Genomic DNA, 23404 nt, shown 5'->3' with positions numbered 1-23404 from the left:
TACTGCTGAACACAGAGCCTGCGTCTCCTCTATCGCTACAATCCCAAGGTGCAGGCACCACATCCCAAGGACCGCCATGCATACAGGGTTTCTTGTAAATGTTTCTCAACCACATCGTTGTTATTTGGTTTGACTGTTCTTGATTTTACAATTATAATTTGGTTCAGTCAACTCTAGTCAGCAATGTAAGTTCACATTATACACCTCCAATGCGGAAATTCTGCGGAAGTACAGCTCCCCTGAGGGAGCTCTCTTTCCACAGATCCAAGAACCACAGGCACCTCTGGTGCACTCTGCCCATGACCCCTGGCAATGAACAAATGTCACTTTTAATAACATTACTCAATTGATGATATGTCTGCATCACAGTCAATCATGATTCAGATCTATTTTTCATACTGTTCACATACTTAGTACCAGCCTATAATTCTGTATTTAATTTTATTTTCTTAGTAAGATGACACAAAAAGACTATATAAAATAAAGTATGGAAAAATAATCCATACATTTCTGTATTAACCCTCTAGTTTATGTCATCAACCCTGAATACAACTCTATTTCCAAATATTGGAAGTTGGGGGAAAAAAATCTAGATTTTTTTTTCCAAAGTGATCAAAGCTTTATTTATATTTTTAGCAAGTAATGAATCTTAGTTATACTGTGTACATTTGTGAACATACAAAAGAAACATTGGAGTAGGTACTTTTGAAAGAATTACCCCATTTATCAAGTTGACATTTTGGCTGCTTCACAGAAAAAGCAGATTCTATCACTGGTGTATATAGAGGAAAATTCAAATCAAATCATTCATGCCACTTGGAGATGTTTCATAAATGAGACCCTGTTTTGTTTTATTAATCTTTCTGCATTCTTCACATCTCACTCTTGACACGTAACCATTCTCTTTGGAAACCACCCTAATTTTCTTCATGTTTAGTGCACATTTAATCATAATTTAAGTTTGGAATTTTTTCCCTTTTTTCTGTTTAAAAAATTTTTTTTATTTCAAAATATTATGGGAGTATAAATGTCTTTGGTTACATGGATTACATTTGCTATGCTTGAGTCCGGGTTATATGTGTGCCCATCACCCAGATAGTGTTCATTGTACCTCTTAGGTAGGTTTTTGCCCATGCCCTCCTCCCCCTCCCCTGGCCCTCTTCCCCCTGCTTGATTTCCACTGAGTTTTGCTTCCCTTTGTGCACATGTGTGCTCATCAGTTAGTTAAAGTTTAACAGCCAGTACATGTGGTGTTTGTTTTTCCTCTCTTTAGACACTTCACTTAGGATAGCTGTCTCCAGTTCCATCTAAATTTTTGCAAAAGGCCTTAATTCATTCTTCTTCATGGCTGAGTAGTATGCCATAGTAACATATACCACATTTTGTTAATTCACTCATGAATTGATGGGCACTTGGGTTGATTCCACATATTTGCAATTGTGAATTGTACTGCAATAAACATTTCAGTGCAGGTGTCTTTTGATAAAAATGACTTTTTTCCTTTGGGTAAATACCCAGTAATGGGATTGCTGGATGAAATGGTAGGTCTACTTTTAGTTCTTTGAGGAATCTCCATACTGTTTTCCATAGAAGCTGTACTAATTTGCAGTCCTACCAATAGTATATAAGTGTTCCTTTCTCTCTACATCCATGCCAGCATCTTTTGTTATTGGACTTTTTAATAAAAGCCATTCTAACTGGGATAAGATGATATATTAATTTGAATATGCAATTATGTATATTAAATATGGTTTTAATTTGCATTTCCCTGATAATTAGTGATGTTGAGCATTTTTTCATATGTTTATTGGCCATTTGTCTATGTTCTTTTGAAAAGCTTCTGTTCATGTCTTTTGTCCACTTTTTAATGGGGTTGTTTGTTTTTTCCTTGCTGATTTGCTTGAGTTCTTTGTAGATTTTGGCTATTAACCCTTTATTGGATGTATAGCTTCTCGTGAAAAGCAGATATACTATTATATCTAAGTAGACCATAGCAGCGGGAAATTCCTTTGTGGAAAATCGACTTTAAAAAATCCAAACAAAGACATGTATTTGTAGCAGGCAACCTGAAGGCCAAATACCATGCTCATACAAAATGAGCTGCAGAGTTGGGAAACAGAAGGGCCTGGAGGCGGTCCTATTATCAATTCTCTGACCTCTTGGAGCTGAGTGTGAGACCTAAAAATAACTCAAGCTCATTTCACCAGTGTTGAACTCCTCCAGGCTTCAGTGCCCGAAGTCCTGGGTCAGTAGATGTGTTTGAACAACTAAAAAAAAGGGGACACGGGGCAGAGTGATGGGAAAGGAGGGGCGGGGGCAGGCCTGCAGGCCACGATTAGGGCTCAGGATTTTGTTCTAAATGTGATCAGAAGCCCTGAATGGATGTTGAGCCAGAGAGTGACAGGGTCTGATTTACATTTGAAAAGAATTGCTCCAGCTGCGGAGTAGATGAGACCAGGTGGAGGCCCGGGAAACCAGCTACCAGGTTACTGCAATAATCCCCGTGAGAGTCAAGGCTGCCTTGGACCACGTAGGCAGTAGAGAAGGCACTGAGAAGTGATCAAATTTGGGGCTTAGAGGGGAAACCCAACAGGATTTGATAATCCATCAGATACAAGATGTAAAAGGAAGGGAAAGTCAAATCTCCACCTCTTTTCATAAATAAAAATAAACTGCAGATTGTTTCATGAGTTAAGATAAAATCATTCAAATGAAAAATATGGCAAGGGCTATAAACACATAATTTACAAAGCAAGAAATATATGCAAAAGAACACATCAAAAGATTTCAATACCACTAGGAATTACAGAAATGCAAACAAAAAACTAGGATGCTTTCCCCTATCTGGTTAAAAAAAAATTAAAGATAATTGTGGTAGGTTGAATAGTATCCCTCAAAATGCATGTCAACATGGAACTTCAGAATGTGACCTTGCTTGGAAGTAGGGTCTTTGTAGATATACTTAGTTGGATGAGGTCATACCAGAGTAGAATGGACTCTAAACCCAGTGACTGATGTCCTTAGAAGAAGAGAATGCACAGAGAGATACAGTTAGGGAAGAAGCCCACGTGAAGATGGAGGCGGAGATTGGAGTGATGCAGCTACAAGCCAAGGAACATGAAGAATCGCCAGCAATGATCTGAAGCTAGGAAGTAGCAAAGAAAGATCCTTGCCTGGAGCCTTTAGAGGGAGCATGACCCTGCTGACACCTTGATTTCAAATTTCTGCCTTCTAGAACTGTGAAGGAATACATTTCTGTTGTTTTTAGCCACCAGATTTGTGGTTCTTTGTTATAGCAGCCCTGGGAACTAATACAATAATAGGTGGTATTACCAAGAATACGGGAAGCACGGTCACCCTCATGCCCTATTGGCAGAAGCATAAATTAGTAGTGCAGCCTTCGGGAAAAATGATCTAACAGTGCTTAGCACAATTGTTATGTGATCAGATCTTTTGACTCAGCAATTCCAATTTGAGGAATTTGTTCTAAAGAAATAATTAGAAATATGTGCAAAGATTTAAAAAGGAAGAATGTCACACCACGGTTAAAAGATGTGCAACGTTTGGGGGATGGGCATGCTTGAAGCTCTTACTTGAGGGAAGAGGGGGGCATGGGCAATATAAGTAACCTTAACACTTGTACCCCTATAATACACTAAAATAAAAAAAAATTAAAAAAATTTTGAAATCAGCCAAATTAACTACGGTGTAAACTTACAATGAAGTACAACATAGCCATTAAAAACGATCTTGACTAGAGGATAGTGTGGCAGTTTCTTACAAAACAACACCCTTACCACATGATCCTGCCATCACACTCTTTAGTATTTACCCAAATGAGGTGAAAACATACATCCACACAAAAATCTGCACAGAAATGTTTACAGCAGCTTTATTCATAATTGCTGAAACTTGGAAGAAGCCAAGATTTCCTCCAATAGGTGAATGAATAAATAAACTATGGTACATTTGTTTACTACAGCTTAGAATATTATTCAGCAATAAAAAGAAATGAGTTATCACCCCCCATGCCCCACAAACATGCACACATACAAAACCATGGGGTAACTTTAAATGTATACTTATTAAGTGAAAGAAGCCAATCTGAAAAGGCCACAAATTATATGATTCCAACTATATGTAATTCTGGAAAAGGCAAAACTATGGGGACAGTAAAAAGACAGCAAAAAGATCAGTGTTGGGGGAGTTGTTGAATAGGTGGAGTACATAGGATTTTTTTAGGGCAATGAAACCACTTTATATGATACTATAATGGTGGATATGTATCACTTTACGTTTGTCCAAACCCATAGAATATACATCATAGAGTATGATTCTAATTTTGCTTTTAAAAAGTATATGGTAGCAAGACATTTGGTGAATCTAGATCAAAAGTACATAGGAGCTTATTATATTATTTTTACAACTTTTGGGTAGGTTTGAAAACTTTTTCAAAATAAAAAGTAAAAAACTTGAGAAAAGCTCATGGTATACATATGTATTCATATACCATTAGATATAGCACAGAAAAAACACCAAAATATTAATATGGGTCCCTAACTGGTGGGATCCCTAACTGGTGGGATTACACACTATTTTTATGGTTTTTGTGTGTGTGATTTATTATGTTCTCCATTTCTACAATGGACATGTATTATATCTGTAATCAGGAACATGGAGTTAATGTCATTTAAAAGCAATAATAAATGCTAGGGTCTCTGAGAAACCTAAGAAAATTAAGAAATAACAAACCCCTTCAACTAAAGTTCTCAATGACACCTGTTTCGTTTTGTTTTGTTTTTAGAGATGAGGTCTCACTTTGTCACCAGGCTGGAGTGTAGTGGTATAATCATAGCTCACTGCAGCTTTGAACTCCTGGGCTCAAGTGATCCTCTTGTCTCAGCCTCCTAAGTAGCTGACTACAGGTACTAGGCACTGAGCAGCTCTGTTTTGTTCTTTTAACTTATCCATCACATTCATGTTCATGGCCTCTGTAACCATCTCCATTCATCCCAAGCTTCCCCCACATTCCCTCAACCTCCTTTTCTTTTACCAGTAAACCTGCCTACCTATTCAGGGATGCTGAACTTCACCTAATATGACCAACCTCTAATTCCCTTGCTTGTGTAACAGTTTCCCAGAATCTTCACCCACCAATGCTTCCTCTTGTCATTTACTCTCTTTTAAAAGAAACTGAGGACAGTGCTCCTGAAAACTAAAATATGGTCATAGGAGGGAAACATACTCAATAAAAATTTGGAAGATAAAGTTGAGCAACTGTCTCATAAAGCATGAAAAAGAGATAAAGAGGGAAGAAACAAGAGCTAAAAAGAGAAAGAAATCAGATCAGTCCAAGGGTCCAACATGAAAGGAAGAACATACCACTAAACAATTTCCTAAATTTCAAAAGACATTTTCTAGTTTGAAACAGCATACTCATTAAATGCCCATCACAATGAATTAAAAAAGATCTACTCCATAGTACAGCAGAATACCAGAGATAAAGAGACAATCCTAAAAGCTTTCAAAGAGAGGGGAGGAACAAGAACATATAAAGGACTGGAGATCAGAATGGCATTGGATTTAGTGACAACACTGGATGCAAAAAGACAATTGATGATGCCTACAAAATAAAGAGAAATCAATTTCCAACCTAGAATGCTAGCCCCAACAAAGCCTATCTAGTAGGCAGGTGACATAAAGATGTTCTCAGACACTCAATGTACCTCCATTCATACCACAGCAGCCACTGTTGATGGCCAGTCCTACAGCCACCCCCATTCTTCCTTGGTAACAAACCCCAATTTTATTCAGATATTAAGTGATCATTTGTTTTGAAAGAACTGGAGCACCAGGCCCAAGAGAATGAATACTTATTAGTAGAAGCCAGTTATGGTAATTCTATCCCCTTTGCTGGGAGGTTTTGAGAAACAGATCTTCTGGCTTTCAAAAAGAGGCTTATCAGAGAAAACAGTTCATTTTTTACTCCCAGATATGGTCTGCAACATGGCAGCCACAGGCAGCTGTCCCATGAGGTCAAATCCTCATACCAAGGCTCAAAGAGTTGAATTTAGAAAGAAACTGATACCTTGAAAATATCACTAAGCCTATCCTCAGCACCAAATATATGACATTTCTGTTTAAGTCCCTTTTAGCTGGCTATTACCTGTAGCTGACAGCATCATAAACTGAGATATACCCTTTCTCAGAAAGCTAATGGAGGAAGTCTCATTGGACCTAAGAAACAGGAGAGGTGAAGGAACCTCCTAGAGTGATACGAGGGACATCCAAGAGAAACAGCTGTACCAAGCCCAGGTAGCACTGCATCCACGATGGAGCCTGAGGACGAGGCTCCGGGGAGGTCCCAGGGAAAACCAACAGACTGAAGGTGTGTGCTTATGTGCAAAATAACATTAAAAAGGATTCTGTGATTTTCTGACATAATTTAAGAAGACATAATAATAGATACATAGAAAACTAAGCAAATGAAAAAATGAGGCCAATTTTGAAAAAAAAAATTGTCGATAAGAATATTTGAGATATTCAGGAAAAGCAAACGTGCACAAGTATGAAAAAGTGGTCATAGCACACTTACTTTGCATTTACACAGTCATAACAGTCCAAGTTCAGAATTTGGAGAGGAAGGTAAGTGGAAGGGAGGGAGAGCACAGGGTAACACGGATACCCCCTCGCCTTCCATAACAGGAAATCACTGGGTAATATCTAAGGTAGACAAAGCAAAAGATATCAGAATAAGCATGCTATTTAGCATTGTGGAAGTAATTCCAAAGAAAAAGTTATAGGTTGAAGATATTTAGATCTTGTTGTAATATTTGATCTAATAAACTATATGAATACATTACTGTGGTATAATAAAGCATTTGTCTGGTCTTCATCCCAGTTTCTGCTCTGGAGCTTCTAAAACCCTTGGAATTTCTGAAGTGACAAATGTCCTTGTTGTGCTAATGAGATGACTCATGGTGGGCCCCTACATAGCTTCAGGATGGGGACTGGACACCAGGAAGACCAACCCCATACACCAAAAGTAATGCCTTTGGGCATTGGTGCCAAATTGGAGTCTGTAGATAAAAATCCAGATCCTTGAGGAATGGGGTAGCTAAACTCTTCCTGGGCCTCACATGGAACCCATCCATCAGTTAAGCTGTAGGAGGCAGAGGCGGGAAAGTAACTTAGCTCTTTAAGTATTCTTTAATTCTTCATCGCTTATCTCAGTCGAGGCAGAGCTTCTAGAATGATCCAGATTTATGCTCCACAAAGGACTGAGATATCTGCATTGAAATCAGAAAACACTCTAAAAAGGCAACGTGATATTTGTTTATTTGTACTACTAAAAACCACTGGAGAAAACAGTCTTATCTGGAAAAACAATTTGAACTTCTACTAACCTCCTCAAATCTAAATTGATATCTAACACCCATTTTCCTTGCAAAACAATAGCAGGCAGTAGTGACAGAGCCTTTTATACCAAGAAACGCTATAGAAACCCGAGAAGAAATAAATACAGTACTTATTTTCTAAGAACACTCACTTTCTCCTTTAACATCAAACAGTGTTTGTATTTTTAAACACTAAAGTGGAAAGAGTGACTTTACCATGTTCACTCCACCCAAGTTCATTGCTACAATACCTGAAACTCTGCCAAAGTGTTTGGCCTATCGCTAGGAAGTCCTAAACACAGCCCTGTTTTTGAACACTTTCACCACTCCCTTAACCTTTCCACTTTTAAAATATTTTCTGATATCATGTTTATTTTTACATTTTAAACACTTTATACGAGGAAGTGTATTTTAATGAAATCAAACAGCTGATACTGTGCTTACTACCTGAATGTAGGTGATTCTATAGTATTTCGTTAAAGTTGAAAATAATTTTTTCAACTTTAAGTTCAAACAGTATTTGTGGTACAGCTCTAACAGCTCTGCTAATAATACTAGTGACAAAAAATGTTCTTATAAACCAGTTTGTATAATTATTGACATGCATAACGACTAACAATAACCTCTTTTCCAGTAACTCTAAATATATGAGAGTTATCACCTCCTCTCCTGAAAATACTATACTACGAGCACAGGGAGGTTCCAACTTAGATATGGAGTCTATATCATCAATTATATGTAACTGGGTAAACAGAAAGAGAATAAGAGATCACCTGAGTTGAGATTACATGAGCTATGAGCCCTGAAAGACAGTAAAAGGCAAACACATGCCTATATGGTAAGAGAGATGTTGAGACGTTTGAGATGAAACGGTGCTCCTATGCTGGTCTCTAGCAGGCACTCTGAGCTCTAGACAACTCCGTGCTTTCAGAGCATTGGAGGTAGTAAGTTGTGCCATGCTGGTGTCAAGAAGAATAGAGGCAAATAAAAAATATGGTGAAGATTATGTCACCTTCTCCCTCCACATACATTTACTTGCAGTGGTGTCTCTCATGAAACCTACTTGCATGCAGTCAAGTCAGCAATGGGCTACTGCTACTGAGAGGTTATCCCAATGCATCAGGCTTAGAGCTGGCAGACAGCACACCAGGTCTGCTCAGTCTCATAACTTCACTCTAATGCCTAGGGGCTGAAGGAGCTGAGCTGCTGTTTTTTTTTTTTTTTAATTTTTAAAAATTTTAATACAGTTCAAATCAGCGTGTCTGGTTCATTTCAACTCCTTCACTGCCAAACCAGGGGGAAGAGACTGCTTCAGTTTCTCTGCCTACTCTTTGTTGGTGATGACCAAGGTATAAAGGTATCTGCTGCATCGAACTTTAAACTTCACATTGTCCTTATTTTTCTTGATCTTGACAGACTTGGCATCCTTTTGCCTGGCTGTGAGCAGAAAGTCCTTGATTTCCTCAATTTTCCGAGGCATGGTGATGAGCCGCACAGAGAGGAGTGTTGACCCGTACAGCAAACAGCAAGAAGGCAGAAGGAAGGAAAAGCTGAGCTGCTGTTTCTATAATGACTATCTCAATAACTGGGCAGGGCATGGTGGACCCATTAATAAATTATGGCAAAGAAGGAAAACAGGAAAATGAGAATGAGGGAGGTTCAATCTCACAATTAAAGCAAATCTCATACTTATTTTTGTTGATCATTTATCCATCTGTTGATTAACTAAGACCCAGGTCCTGGGAACTTAAAATGCACCAGGCTCTATGTTAGCAGCTATGGGGAAATAGAAAATAAGGCATGGTTTGGATTCTTGAGCTTAGAATCTAACGAGGAGAAAGATAAGTGTCTTAGTCACCTTAGGCTGCTATAACAAAATACCACAGACTGGGCAGCTTAAGCAACAAGTGTTTATTTCTCACAGTTATGGAGGTTGAGAAGTCCAAGATCAAGGCTCTGACAGGTCTGGTATCTGAAACATTTTCACTTTCTGATCTGCAGATGACCACCTTCTTGCTGTGTCCTTACATGGTGGGAAGAGAAAGGCTCTGGTCTTTCTTTCTCTTCTTATGAATGCACTAATCCCATCCATGAGGGCTCTACTCTCATGACCTAATCACCTCTCAAAGGTCCCATTATCTAATATCATCACATTTGGGGTTGGGATTTCAGCACATGAAATCTGAACACAAACAGGCAGTCCATAACATAAGCAAACAACTATTTAGTTTTGAATTATTAAATATTAGGTTGAACCATACAAAATTATGTTCTTTGTAGTGAAAAACAATACTACAAAGGGTGGCTTGAAGAAATATTCTGGAGGTGATGGAACTGTTCTGTGTTTTGATTGCAGTAGTGATTACACAATTCAATGAATTTGTCAAAACTCTCAGAACCATACACCAAAAAAGAGTGAATTCTACTGCATGTAAATTAAAGAATAAACTTTTAAAGCAGCTGAATATCAGTAACTTCATATGGTTCAACCTAATAGATGCTCCAGTCCAAGTAAATGGTTCTGCAGGAGTGCAGGAAGCAGAGATAAGCAGAGATTACCGGAAGAGTAACAGTCTCATGAACAACAATCATTTCATTAGAGCCTTGAAAAAATAAAGATGCTTTCAACAGATGAAGAAAAGGAGGGTGAGTACGTAAACATTCTGCATACAAGAAGAACACAAGCAGGCAAAGAGTTATGCAAACTCATAGCATCTATGGAGAACAGGCAGGAGAAAGTTCATAAAGGTAGGGAAGCCAAAAAACGTGGGTAGAATACGGAAGTCTTAAAAGACCAGACTAAATAAGACTAGCATTTATTCCAGAGTCAGTGGCAAGCCAGTGAAGTGTTTAAACAGAGGACTGACATGATTAAATCTATTTTTGGAAAGATACCCTTGGTAAAAATATGGAAGATTTATTTATTGTGGGGGGTTTTAGAGGCAGGAAAATGACTCTGATAAGGGTTTCTTAATCAGGGTTCATGAATCTTTTGAAATGGTTACAAAATTTTGTGTGTGTGTACACACATTTTTCCTAAAAGAGGGCCTATGGTTTTCGTCATAGGTATTGAAGGGGTTCCTAATCTCAAAAGGGTTAAGAATTATGATATTCAAGTGCATCAGGATGCAGTAGGAGCCTTAAGTTTACAGTGAGCAGAATAAATTCACAAGACGCTTTATAAAGATTGCATTTCTGGACTTGCAATTAACTAGTGAGTGAGAGTGAAAGAGGGAGGATCTGAAGATGACAACAGAGCTTCTAGCTTGGTGACCTGGGAAGGGTTGGGGGAGAAGCAGCATGGAGGGAGAAAAGGGGGTATCATTACACTGAGGACAAAAAAATGATTTTACTTCAAAGAACTGAATATTTAACCTCTGCACTTGTGTCACTCTTAGCTAGAGAATTTTTTATTTTTATGGGCCAAAGTATTTCTGGCTGAAGACAGAGATAAGATGAACTACAGAGGACCCTGCTTGCATATAAAAATAAAAAGCAGATGAGAAAACAATCTTCAAAGCCTCCCTCAGAGTGGTTTCTCTCTCCGCGCGGACCTGCTTTCCATATTCTCATGGCACTAGGAAGCCTCAGGGGGATGGTATCTGCTTCCGCCACACAGGGTATGCATGTAACTTATGTGAGTGAAAAAGCTAAAGATAGCAATCCAAGTAGTATTAATATATATATATATTTTTTTGAAATGTACAAAACCGTTCATATGACGTGAGGTTTTTACAAATTAGGAATTTGACTCACCAGGGTGGATTACCCCTTAAATGAATATGGTTCTTCCCTCATGTTTTCATGTTTCATGGAACAAATTGATATTTCTTTAGTAAACACTTATTTAAAAAAGTAAACGTCTACCTGAAGCTGAAGAGACTGCTCTGTAGAGAGCTTCCCCACCTGCTCTGTGAGCTCGTCCATCCCACCTGCAGAGGGCCTGGGATCCAAGCGGTCGGTCACCACACGGCCTTGGAAAGGCTGCAGAGAGCCAGGCAGCAGCCAGTGAGATTTCGACCAACAAACCCGTATTCACAGCCAGCTACTACGATGGGTGTCAGAAAATACAGAGACGTGAGGGGCTCTCAGCTCGTCTGCAGCGAAGTGGTCAGGGCATTGCAAGAGAGTCAGGGGCAGGCCTGCGGGAGCAGCCCCATGGAGGAAGAGACCCACGGCCAGGCAGGGCACCTCCAGGGAGGAGATGGCTGTCGCACAGAGTTGAGACACCTTTCCTCGGGGAAGAGTATCTGAGGCATTCTAAATGCTCATACCTCACCTAAACACAGCAGAGTGCTCTTATCTGGATTCCACTCGCATAGCTCTGCCAAATCAACCACCATTCCCTAGGTCTCGCTGAAGCAAGCACACCCATGGCGGACTACAGCACCCAGCAACCTGGCTTCTTCAGCACCCAGCAACAGACACACGCACTCACACTCACTCACGCACACGCATGCACCCACCTACTCTCACCAACTGAGCTCCGTGAACAATGCACGCATAGTCAGCTGTATTGTTCCATCTGTACTTGTGACTGTAAAAGACAAAGGAGTGCAAAAAGAATTGTTCACTGAATGCTTTGGAAATGCCTGACAAAGGCAGACAGCTAAAAAAGATGCTGTCAAATTAGGTGTGAAAGAGATGATCTGTAAAAAGGAGGAGGGAAAATTGTTAAAAATCAAAAATCTTCTCCCAAATTATCCAGGTGTTCTCAAGTTCTGCCACGTTAAGAAACCCCTACTGCGATATAGTTGTGGTTAATGAAAAAACAAAGATGTGGAATGAAGCAGATCCATAGTCAAAGAAAGGCCTGGGACTTATGTCAAAGAATTGGTGAATAAACTACTTGGGAGGCTGAGACAGCAGGATCACCTGAGTCCAGGAGTTTTGAGGTTGCAGTGAACTATGATGACACCACTGCACTATAGCCAGGGAGACAGAGCAAGCCCCTGTCTCAAAAAAAAAAAAAAGGTTGGTGAATAAATGTGCATTTATATATTCAGTTAAAATAAACATTTTAAGGAGTGTATGGATCATTTTTCTATGATTCTTTGCTTAAACTGCCCTTTTGCAATTTACTGGCCAACTACCATGGGAATTAACCCAAACCTGGCGATTCTCCAATTCCTCTTCTACATGAATTAACTGGAACAGTTACCACCACCACTACCACCCATCCTCACCCGGTGCTACCACCATTACCAGCCAAACTCCCTTCCATCTGGGAAATCACTGGCTCTGTCACTGGCCTTTTCAAAGATGATCTGCCAACCATCCAATATTCATTTTCTGTGATTTGTTTTTAGCTTCACTTGTCAAAAAGGATTTTATATTAAGATTTAAACCTTAACCACTGCCACATCTTCCTTCAACTTGCTCAATAAGACTTCATACAACCTAGAAAATAATTTAGTGCCTGAAAAAATATATGAAGTGTTATCATTTATATTCCAGTTGCAGAATTTTAGATATTGAGGATCAATTTTTAAAACTTTAAAAATTAATTTTTGAATGCAAAGTATGTGGTTATTTTCCCTGTTTTGGTATATTCTAATTTAAGGTGTTATACAGTAACTATAATATTCAAATTGTAACTATTGAAATTAAATTTGGTAAGAAACCTGTCATTTTACTAAATGCCTTGTTCACAGCTTTGAAAAATTTATTCAGTTGGAGGACTGTCCTCCTTTAAAATCTGATGTTTTAAAATCCATGTTATAAAAAGATTACTGGTGAATGCCAGCTATTCTATAGTTCTTTCTACATAATGTCTTAAAATATCAATATATCATTATTCAGTATATCCCTAGCATTTTTTGTAAGGTCTCAGAAGCACTATGGAATGCTCTGCCTGGCACTTGATCTTTACACACAGGATTCAACATAACAGAGCAACTTGAGAAGACAGAACTGGATTTCCTGAATGGGTAATGAGCTCTCTTATATTTAATCCACTGGAGGCTAACTTCATCCTTACTTAAAAAAGAAAAAAATGATTCTATTGAAATTACATTTACTTCCTATGATAGGCAGCCAAAATGGAAACTACCAGAGATTCATGAATTTTAAAGCCCTACACAAATGTTGCTACACAAAGTCAATTTCCTCTAGTCCTTGAAGTTTTGCTAAAGTTTTACTGGTCAGCTCCTACTCTGAGCTACTAGTTCCATAATGGATTCCTTCTTACGGATCTCACATTTAATAGAGCAGATATACCTAAATGTTAATGTACAGTCATCATAAATTAGGTTTAAAACTAACTCAATTGGTTTTAGTGCATCATTATACATTATAATTAAACAACTGGGACGAACCATTACAAAACAATGAGTTGTGACATCATGCACCCATTTCCTTCCAAGCTGTCCTCTAAATCCATACCTCTACCTGTAAACACACACATGCACGTACACACAAACACACACCGCTCTTTCATGGCATAGTTTTCAATCCACTTTAGAGAACTGAGAAAACGATAAGACATTTAAGATTTAGTTCCATAAAGGTTTTATTATTGTTGTTGTTTTCTTTCTTTCTTTTTTTTTTTTTTTTTTAGAGACAGGGCCTCACTCTGTTGCCCAGGCTGGAGTATAGTGGCATGATCATAGCTTACTGTAACCTCAAATTCCTGGGCTCAGGCGATCCTCCCACCTCAGTCTCCTGAGGAGTTGGGATTACAGGTGTTCACCACCACACTTAGCTAATGAAAAAAAAAAATTTTTCTTTTTTTTGTAGAGACAGGGTCTTGTTATGTTGCACAGGCTGGCCTTGAAATCCTGGGCTCAAGTGATCCTCTGGCCTCAGCCTCCCAAAGTGCTGAGCCACCATGCCCAGCATTTTCTGTTTTCTTTCAAAAATGCCTCGCCTATCAGGACACAGAGCTATGCTAGCTCAGCTGTAAATAAAAGGACATGACCTTGAAGGGGTGTGGAGCTCACTGGTTTTAGATGCTGACTCCACATCTCGATCACAGGTGATGGCTGTACTGATGTGGACAAAAAGATCATCTGAATCACTGGCCAAAATAGGCATTTTGAATTTTCATTTGTATGTGAGTGGATTGAGAGGTTACAGTGGTATATCCATAATTATATGCTCACTAGTATTACAAAATACTTAGGCAAACTTCTAATTAAAAGGTGGATAGTACATGCATGTTATGTCCTCTTGTTCCTGAATCCCCGCCAATGGAAAAAAAAAGATATAAAAGATCCCAGTGAATGAGAAATGCAATACTTTTCAGTAGATGGAAAACAAAAACAGAAATGCTTATAGGATGAAGAAAAGCAGAGGCTGCAGAGGGGAATACCACAGAGAAACCAATCTGCTCTGTCACCCAGGCTCCAGGCTCAGGGGAGCAGACCCAGCCACAAAGGGCAGGGTAAGGCAGGTGCAGGGCTGAAAGCTGGGGGACTTAGTGAATCCCAATATCTGGAACATTAGGGTCTCCAGATCCTCCCCCAACCCTAAACAGACACTTTTCTCAGGAAAAGAGCTGGCTCGCCCAAGAGCTTTTAATTTGCTTGCCAATGACTCATCCTTGTACGCACCGTGTGTTTGTTAAAATATGCATAACATAAAATTTACCATCTTAACCATTTTTAATTTTATTTAAAATATTTTTTTAGAGAACAGGTCTTGCTTTGTCACCTGGCTGGAATGCAGTGGCATCATCACAGCTCACTGCAGCTGTGAACTCCTGGGCTCAAGTGATCCTCCCACCTCAGCCTCCCAAGTAGCTAGGACTACAGGCACACGCCACCATGCCCGGCTAATTTTTTAACTATTTTGTAGAGACATGTCTCGCTATGTTGCCGAGGCTGGTCTCAAACTCCTGAACTCAAGCATTCCTTCTGCCTCAGCCTCCCAAAGTACAAGGCATGAGCCACTGCATTGGGCCCAATCTTAAAACATTTTAAAACGAACAGCTCAGTGGCATTAGGTACATTTACAATGTTGTCTAAACCTTTCTACCATTCATCTCCAGAACTTTTTCATCTTTTCTTTTTTTTTTTTTTTTTTTTTCTTTTTCTTTTTCTTTTTTTTTTTTTTTTAAGGACGTGATGAGCATTGTACCATCTTTTCAAACTGAAACTCCATAGCCATTAAACACTAACTCACCAGCCCCTGGAAACCACCATTCTCTTTTCTTCTCTATGAATTTGACTATTCTGGGTATCTCATATACCCAGAATCATGCACTATTTGTCCTTTTGTGACTGGCTTATTTCAGCATAATGTCCTGAAGGTCCATCTGTATTGAAGTATGTATCAGAGTTTCCTTTCATTTTAAGTCTGAATAATATTCTGTTGTATGAATATATCACATTTTTAAAATCCATCCAAGATCACTCGGGTTGCTTCCATCTTTTGGCTATTGTGAAGAATACTGTTATGAATGTGTGATATACAAATATCCATTTGTATCCTTGCTTTCTAGTGACTCACTCTTACATATGAACAGATAAATGAGGATCAAGAGATGTTTTAAGAAAACTTCCCAACATTGAAGACAGAAACCAAAATAAATGAAGAAGGGCTCTTGAAATTAAAATTAAGATAGTACAAATGTTAGCTGAGCATGGTGGCACACACCTGTAGTCCCAGCTAAGTCCCAGCCATGGCAGGCTAAGGCAGGAGGATCACTTGAGCCCAGGAGTTTGAGGCTGCAGTGAGCTCTTATTGTGCCACTGCACTCCAGCCTAAGCAATGGAGTGAGACCCTGTCCCTTTAAAAAAAAAAAGGTTAGATGGGTTAGAAAATAAAATCATAGAACTCTCCCAGCAAACAGCATAAAAAGAGAGATCAAACATAGCAGACAAAGAAAAGAATCAATGAAGATGGTCCACCCACAAATGAATAGGATGTTCCTATTTGGGAAATGTGTTTATCAAAGAAACAACAGAAGATACTCCCTCAAAACTGAAAGATACTAGTGTCCACGTTCAAAGGGCCTTCCAAGAGCCTGGCAAAGATAAAAATATACCATACGAGGCACATAAAGGTGAAATAGCACCTTACCAGGAATAAAGAGAGGACGCTAAAAGCTTCCAGAGCAAAAAGCACATCATAGAAAGGTTTAGAAAACAGAATAGTATCAGAGATCTCAACAGCAATACTCATAGGTAGATTATAGAACAATGGCTTCCAAATTCAGAAAAAATTACTTTTTAAGCTAGAATTCTATGCCTAAGCAAATCATCAATCAAGAAAGAGGCAAACAGGGTGTCCATCAGAGGAGGGGAGCAGAGAAGGCCCAGGACAGAGGCAGCAGGCCCAGAGGGCACTGGTGGGAGCAGGCCGTTGAGGCCTCCACCTCACAATTGGGCCTGTGGCTTTGTTTCTGATTCAATCATTCATTCAACAGTGAATGAATGAATGAATGAGTGTCAGTTTGCTGAATGTCTACTTGTGCCAGGCACTGTTCTGTTCTAGGTGCTAGGAAGACGAAGCTGAATAAAACAAAGTTCCTGTCCTCATGCTGTTTTTGTTACAGGGAGAGAGGAACAACAAACAATCTGATGGGTAACATGCTATGAGGAGAATAAAGCAGGCTGAGGGGACACAGTGGGACTGGGGGAGTGCTAGTTTAGAGAGACTGGAGGTGATCCTGGAGACCAGAGTGCAGTGAGAAAGAGAGCCCCAGGGTTTCTGGGGGGGGGGTGCATGGGGAGCAACCAGGCAGAAGGACTTCAGGACTGGCTGCCCTTATCAGCCTGGCTCTTGACAAGCATTCTCCAAGGACAAGATTTTCACTTGCTCCCGGCCTGCTCATTTCTTCTGGACCCTCTGAGAAACGATTCTACCTGGCAGGGCTGAACAGCCCCAGTTACTACATGGCTGGGGCTCTATCAGGCCAGTCCTCTCTGTCCCCTCCCCAGTGGGGAGACAACACAAGACTTTGCAAGGGAGATAGGACCCCAGACAGAAAGGACATAAGTGTTAAGTGCTACAGTGGTTAAGTCCAGGCCCCAAACTCATCTAGGCAGACAAAACATCTCACACTTACATTGCTCTTTATGTACATTTTCACATGCAAGAGACAGGCAGAGCAAGTACTATCATTGTCATTTGCAGATGCAGAAAGAGACACTGCCAGGTAAGGAACTTGCTCGGGGTCACATCCCACATTCATTAATTACAGTCCAAACTTTTTAACATGGACCTGCTTCAGAGACCAGCGCTTGGTCAAAACCAAACATAAAAGTGTTTTTAAGCCTATTACTTTTAATTTTCTCCATATAAGTAAAAATAACGCCCAAGTTGCAAGTGGTTCCTGAGAACAAAGTGGATCTTGTTATTTAGCAGTTAATAAAATACAAGACTACTCCTCTTAGAACTTTGCTTTGAGTTGCAATTTTCTAGCTACCTGCAATAAGAGACAGATACAAGAACCGGGTTAGATTTACTCCACCTCAGATTAGCAACAACTACAGTTCAGGAAAAGAAATGCAAACTAAAGGATGGAATAAAGTCCACCTAGAAGAAGAATGATGTTTCAATGATTAGATTACTAGCATTACTATTAATAAGAGTTCCCTTCCAGAAGATATCACCCTCAGCCTCCCCTTCCAAACACTGTACTTTCCTTGTCTTTGGGTTATAGTTCTGTTCTAAGAGCAGAGGAAGGTGTGCATCTGCTGGGTGGCAGAGTACAGAGGCGTGGGATGGGAGGTGCGGCTGCCGCGTGCCGACATACGGAGTCACCAGCGACAGCCCTGCTGCTCCTGCTGGGGAGGAAAGGTAAGGTGGCCCCGTCTCCACCTGGGCCTGGCTCCGCTCCCAAAGCTAATCCAAGAATTGAGTCATTATTTGCAATCTGAAGTCAGACAACTTCTTCTTAGCCAGAATTAAAAACACTGCATTTCTGTGGTATCTCACAGTGTAAAATATACTCTAACATTTAATCCTTAAAACTTCCCCATGAAAGAAGCACACTAGTGTCTGCAATCTACTTGAAATGAATCCAAAATCTAAAATGGAAGGATGGACAGATACGTGACAAAACAAAGTAAAATAATACAGGCAGAATCCAGGTATTGGATGTGTGAGTATTCACTGTAAAATTCTTTCAGCTTTGTTGTATTTTTGAGATGTTCATAACAAGATGTTGGAGGGCGAGGGAGGAAGGGACTCTCCCCCATCCTGCATAATTTCAATATCCATGTGAATGATTCTTTCCACAACCCAGCTTCAAACTGCCTGGCCCACTGAATGTCTATGATGCTCCCCTCACCTCTTGGACCTTACCCTCACCTGGAACAATGTTGCCTCAAGGTTGAAGTAACTATTAAATATTTCTTCAGACCGAATTCCTCTCATTCCAGCTACACTGCTACAGGTGCTTACACTTCAGGAAGTCTAATGCCTAAACCAGCTCTCTTTCCATGACTTCTGCTTCTGCATCCAGCAGAAACTCCATGGGGCATCAGCCAACTAGGCTCTGATCAGCCCCCTCAGCATTCTTTTCAGGGCCAGGCACTGCTGAGGAATAGGGGCTGAGAGTCAGAAAACAACCTCAATAGCCCCTGCCTGCAGGGAGCTTCTCTGAATTGTCCCATCTTTGGCTGATGAGAGCCACTTCATATTGGCTCCTGTGTCTCTTGAGGCAAACCAATTAGTCTTTGGTAATTTTGTTGCTTTCTGGCACAATAAATGTTCTGGCTCACCTTGAATATTTCCTGCCTCAAACCTGGAACTGGCCATTCCTCCAAAGAGACCTAGTTAGACACCACCATCTGGGTGCTAGACATGTTCACTGTTAGGGTTATCACTGCTTCAAGGACTGTACTGTGGACAGAGCTGGGAAATATGTGTTCATACTGATATTGCCAATTAAGATTTAACATTACAGGTTTTTACTTAACTTCATCTCCAAATAGAGAAGATTTCTAATTCTTTCTCACCAAATTGTATGCCTCTGACATTCTTGACTTTATAGGGAAAGCCCCTAGTTTTGCTAGTTTTCTCTCTATTAAATAAGATGCTGGCTTTGGCATATATATGTATGCATGCAAGCGTGTATAGATGAGAATGTTTAATCGTTATGCAACTATGCATTGAGTCCTATTTTATTGAGCATTGTTTAAAGGAATAAGGTTGAATGTTGTCAAATACCTTTTTGGCATCTATGGAGATGATCACATAACTAAATTTTCTCTGCTATTTATATAGAATGATAAATCATGTGAATGGATTAAAAGATCACATTTGAATAAACTCCACTTGATCATGATCAACTTTTAATGTACCATTAGATTCTATTTGTTAACATTTTACTAAAAATTTTTGCATTAATATTGATGAGTAATATTGTTCTGCAGTTTCCTTTGTCATGAAGTCCTTATCAGCTTTTAGTATTGCTATAGTCATTTCAATAAAAGAATGAATTTTAATTTCGTTGAAATTTGCAATTTTTCCTTCTTTTTCTGTGATCTGGAACAGGTTAAGTAGAATTGGGATTATCTGAGCTTTAAAGATTTGGAAGAATTCCCCTGTGAGTCCATCTGGGTACAATGCTTTTAATCAAGTTCTTTTACAATTCCCTACTTCATGGGCTGTTTAGATTTTCTGTCTCTACTGACATCGATTTTGGTAAGTTGTATTTTCATAGAAAGTTGCCCATTTAATCTAGGTTTTCAAATATATTTGCACAAAGTTGTGCAAAGCAGTCTCTTATTTTATTTTAAATTTCCTTAGTTTTGATGTTATTTCCCTTTGCCATATCTTATTTGGATATCCAGTTGACCCTTGAACAAACCAAGTTCAAGGGTCTGCACAGGTTCACTTAACATGGATTGAAAATACATGATTTGAGTGATGTGAAACCCGAATATATAGAGGGCTGACTTTTGGTGTATGTGGGTTCTGCAGGGCCCACTGTGGGACTTCTGTATGTGCATATTATGGTATGGGGGGGGTCCTAGAACCAACACCCCACACGCCGAGGGATGATCACATATTGTTTTCTTTTCCCACTTCCCTTTCAATTAGGTGGGCTAGTAGTTTTTCTCTTTTTTTGATCATTATAAGAACTAGATTCTTGATTTATTAATTGTTTTACTGTTTACTAACTGGTTAATTTCAGCTTTTATATTTATTAATCCTTTCTATCTTCTTTTAGTTTATTTTGTTGTTTTTTTCCCCAGTGTTTTGAGTCTGATGGTTAGTTCTTTTTAATATTAAAAAATTTTTATATCTACAGATATTATACTATTTATCTTTTCCTAAGCATTATTTTGACCACATTCCATAGGCTTTGATATGTCATATTTTTATTATTATTTCCTCAGAATTCTGTAGTTTTGTTCATATTTTCCTTTTGATCTGAGAATTTGTTTAATGGAGTTTTAAATGTTTGAGATTGAAGGGTAGTATGGTCTTAAATGTTTATATCCCCCCAAAATTCCTATGTTGAAACATCCTCGGTATGATGGTATTTGGAGGTGGGGCCTTTGGGAAGTGACTACGTCTTGAGGTTGGAGCCTCATGAATGGGATTCAAAGAGCCTCCAGAGAGCTGCCTTTCCCCTTCCACCACATGGGGACACAGTGAGAAGGTACCATCCGTGAAGCAGACAGAGAGTCCTCACCTGACACCAGATCTGCTGGCACCTTGATCTTGGACTTCCCAGCCTCTAGAACTGTAAGACAGAAAATTCCTGGGGTTTATAAGCCACCCAGCTTATGGTATTTTTGTTATAGTGGCCCAAAGGAACTAAGACAAAGGGTCTTTTCTCAATGAATAAAAATAACCTTTATTTAAGACTTTGTACCTTTGAGCAAATGGACATTTTTACTCTACTCTCAAATTTTACACAGATGTTTTGGTTTTATTTTCACTTGCTTTATCTTTTTCTTTGTGTATTGTCTTCTTGTGGTACTGTTAGGTTTACTCTGTAAATGTTATACTTCTGATGATCACTCTTGACACAAAACAAAGTCAAATCCTGGCTCTATCGTTAATCAGTTGCAAGCCTTTCAGGGAAGTCAATTAATCTCTCTTAGATTCAATACCCTCATCTGTTTAAGTAGGGTTTTGACTTTAAGGTTTGTTTAGGTCTAAATTCTCTTCTGTAGCTGCATTGTAAGTGATAATTACCCCTATTTCCTATTTAGAATAAATTGGCACTGAAGTAAAATGCTACTGCTCACCTATTCTTGAACTTTAAGCAGTGGAATTTTAAAAAGCCTTGTGATAATTTCTTGCATTTCCCTCTTGACATACCTCTGTGTTAGTATCTTCTCTGATTATTAATGAAAATTAAGAATTCATGTTAAGACTGTTCATTAGGTACTTCATGGGACTAATTTAATAATGAAAACTTTCAAGGAAGAAACAATTTTTTTACAAAAAAACCTTGAACTTACTAGGCATTTTACATAAATTCTGAATAAATCTTCACTCTAACGGTAGGTGATATCATCCATTTGAACATTAGGAAAGGGAGTTTTAAAAGTGATTGCTTTCCTTGGATTTCAAGGTACTGAAAGATAAACGATTTGAACCCAGGTTTGGATGATGGCAAAGTCTGCCCCATTTCACATTACTATTGATTAAGAAACAGGCTCAACCATTTGTTCTTTTTGGTTGGCTCTATAAGGTAGTTGGTTCAGGGTTTTTTGCCCCCTTTTTTTCTAGAGATGGAGTCTCACTCTATTGCTCAGGCTGGTCTCAAACTCCTGAGGTCAAGCAATCCTCCCACCTCAGCCTTCCAAAATACTGGAAATTCAGCCATGAGCCACTGTGCCCAGCTGTTGTTCCTTTTCTTATTTGGGAGGCTTTTAAAAAATAATTGTGTTAAAATACATATAACAAAATTTATCATCTTAACTTTTAACTTATTAATATTTATATATTTGTAGACAGCCTCTTGCTCTTTGCCTGAGCTAGAGTATACTGGCGTCATCATAGCTCACTGCAGCCTACAATTCCTGGGCTCAAGTGATGCTCTTGCCTCAATATCCTGAGTAGCTGGGACTACAGGTGTGCACCACCACATCTGGCTAAATTTTTCATTTCTGGTAGAGACAAGGTCTCATATTGCCAGTCTGGTCTCAGTCTCCTGGGTTCAAGCAATCCTACTGCCTCAGCCTCCTAATAGGTTAGCACAGGTCATTCCTGTGCTAGAAATACAGGCATGACCTACCATGCCCCATCTTAACCATTTTTAAGTGTACAGACCAGTGGTATTAAGTATATTTGCATTGTTATGCAACCAGCCTTTTGCTTTTATGATTATTAATATCTGGCTTTACTCAGAAAATGATTTCTATTTTTCAAAATTTTTTGACGTTTTTTACAATCAACTAATATAAGGTCGACTGTTGTAAATGATCCATGCACTCTTTAACCTACATTGAAGAGTCTCTGTTATTGAACAGAGTTGAACAGAGTTCAATATATATCTGTAGCTCTCCTTATTAACTATTTATTTAGGCTATCTATAGCCTTACTACTTTTTTGCTGTTGATGGATATAAATCAGCAAGAGGTATGTTAAATTCCCATATTACCATGTGTGTCTATTTCTCCTTTCATCTCCTAAAGTTTCTTTCTGCTTTCAGAAAGTTGTTTCTATGACATTTGGAGCAAAGGTATCTAAAACTCTCATTTCTTCATTGTGAATTACATCTGTTAGCATTATACAGTGTCTCAGTCTCTTATAATGCTGTTTTGGCGTAAACTCTACCTTGTCTGATATTAAGACTTTCTTTTTCTATGTATCTGCCTAGCATATCTTCCTTTATTTCTAACACATCTTAGCCACTTTCCTTTAAGTGTGTCTCTTTACCCTGCACAGAATTAGATTTTACATTACCAGTCAGTCTGAGACTCTTTAACTTTTAGTAGTAAATTAATCCTATTTAGATTTATCAATATAATTTACTTATATAATACTTAATGTATGGTGTGAGTCTATTTTCTTTGCTATTTCTTTTCTTCTTTGGCATTTCTTTTTGTAGTTAGAAACTTTTGTACTTTTGTCCCAATGGTTTCTGTATA

General features: G+C 38.9%; 1 protein-coding gene and 1 pseudogene across 6 annotated transcripts in view; both read right to left on the bottom strand.

Moving 5' to 3' along the window:
• Positions 1-23404, bottom strand: part of TJP1 (tight junction protein 1) — a 227886-nt gene that overhangs the window by 164363 nt on the left and 40119 nt on the right. The window lies entirely within an intron of this gene.
• Positions 4056-9536, bottom strand: LOC142871907 (large ribosomal subunit protein eL38 pseudogene; annotated as a pseudogene).

The sequence above is a fragment of the Microcebus murinus genome, chromosome 7, assembly GCF_040939455.1.
Source record: "Microcebus murinus isolate Inina chromosome 7, M.murinus_Inina_mat1.0, whole genome shotgun sequence".
NCBI classification, from domain to species: domain Eukaryota; kingdom Metazoa; phylum Chordata; class Mammalia; order Primates; family Cheirogaleidae; genus Microcebus; species Microcebus murinus.
Note: the sequence above shows the minus strand (reverse complement) of the source record. Positions and strands in the feature narration are given on the sequence as shown.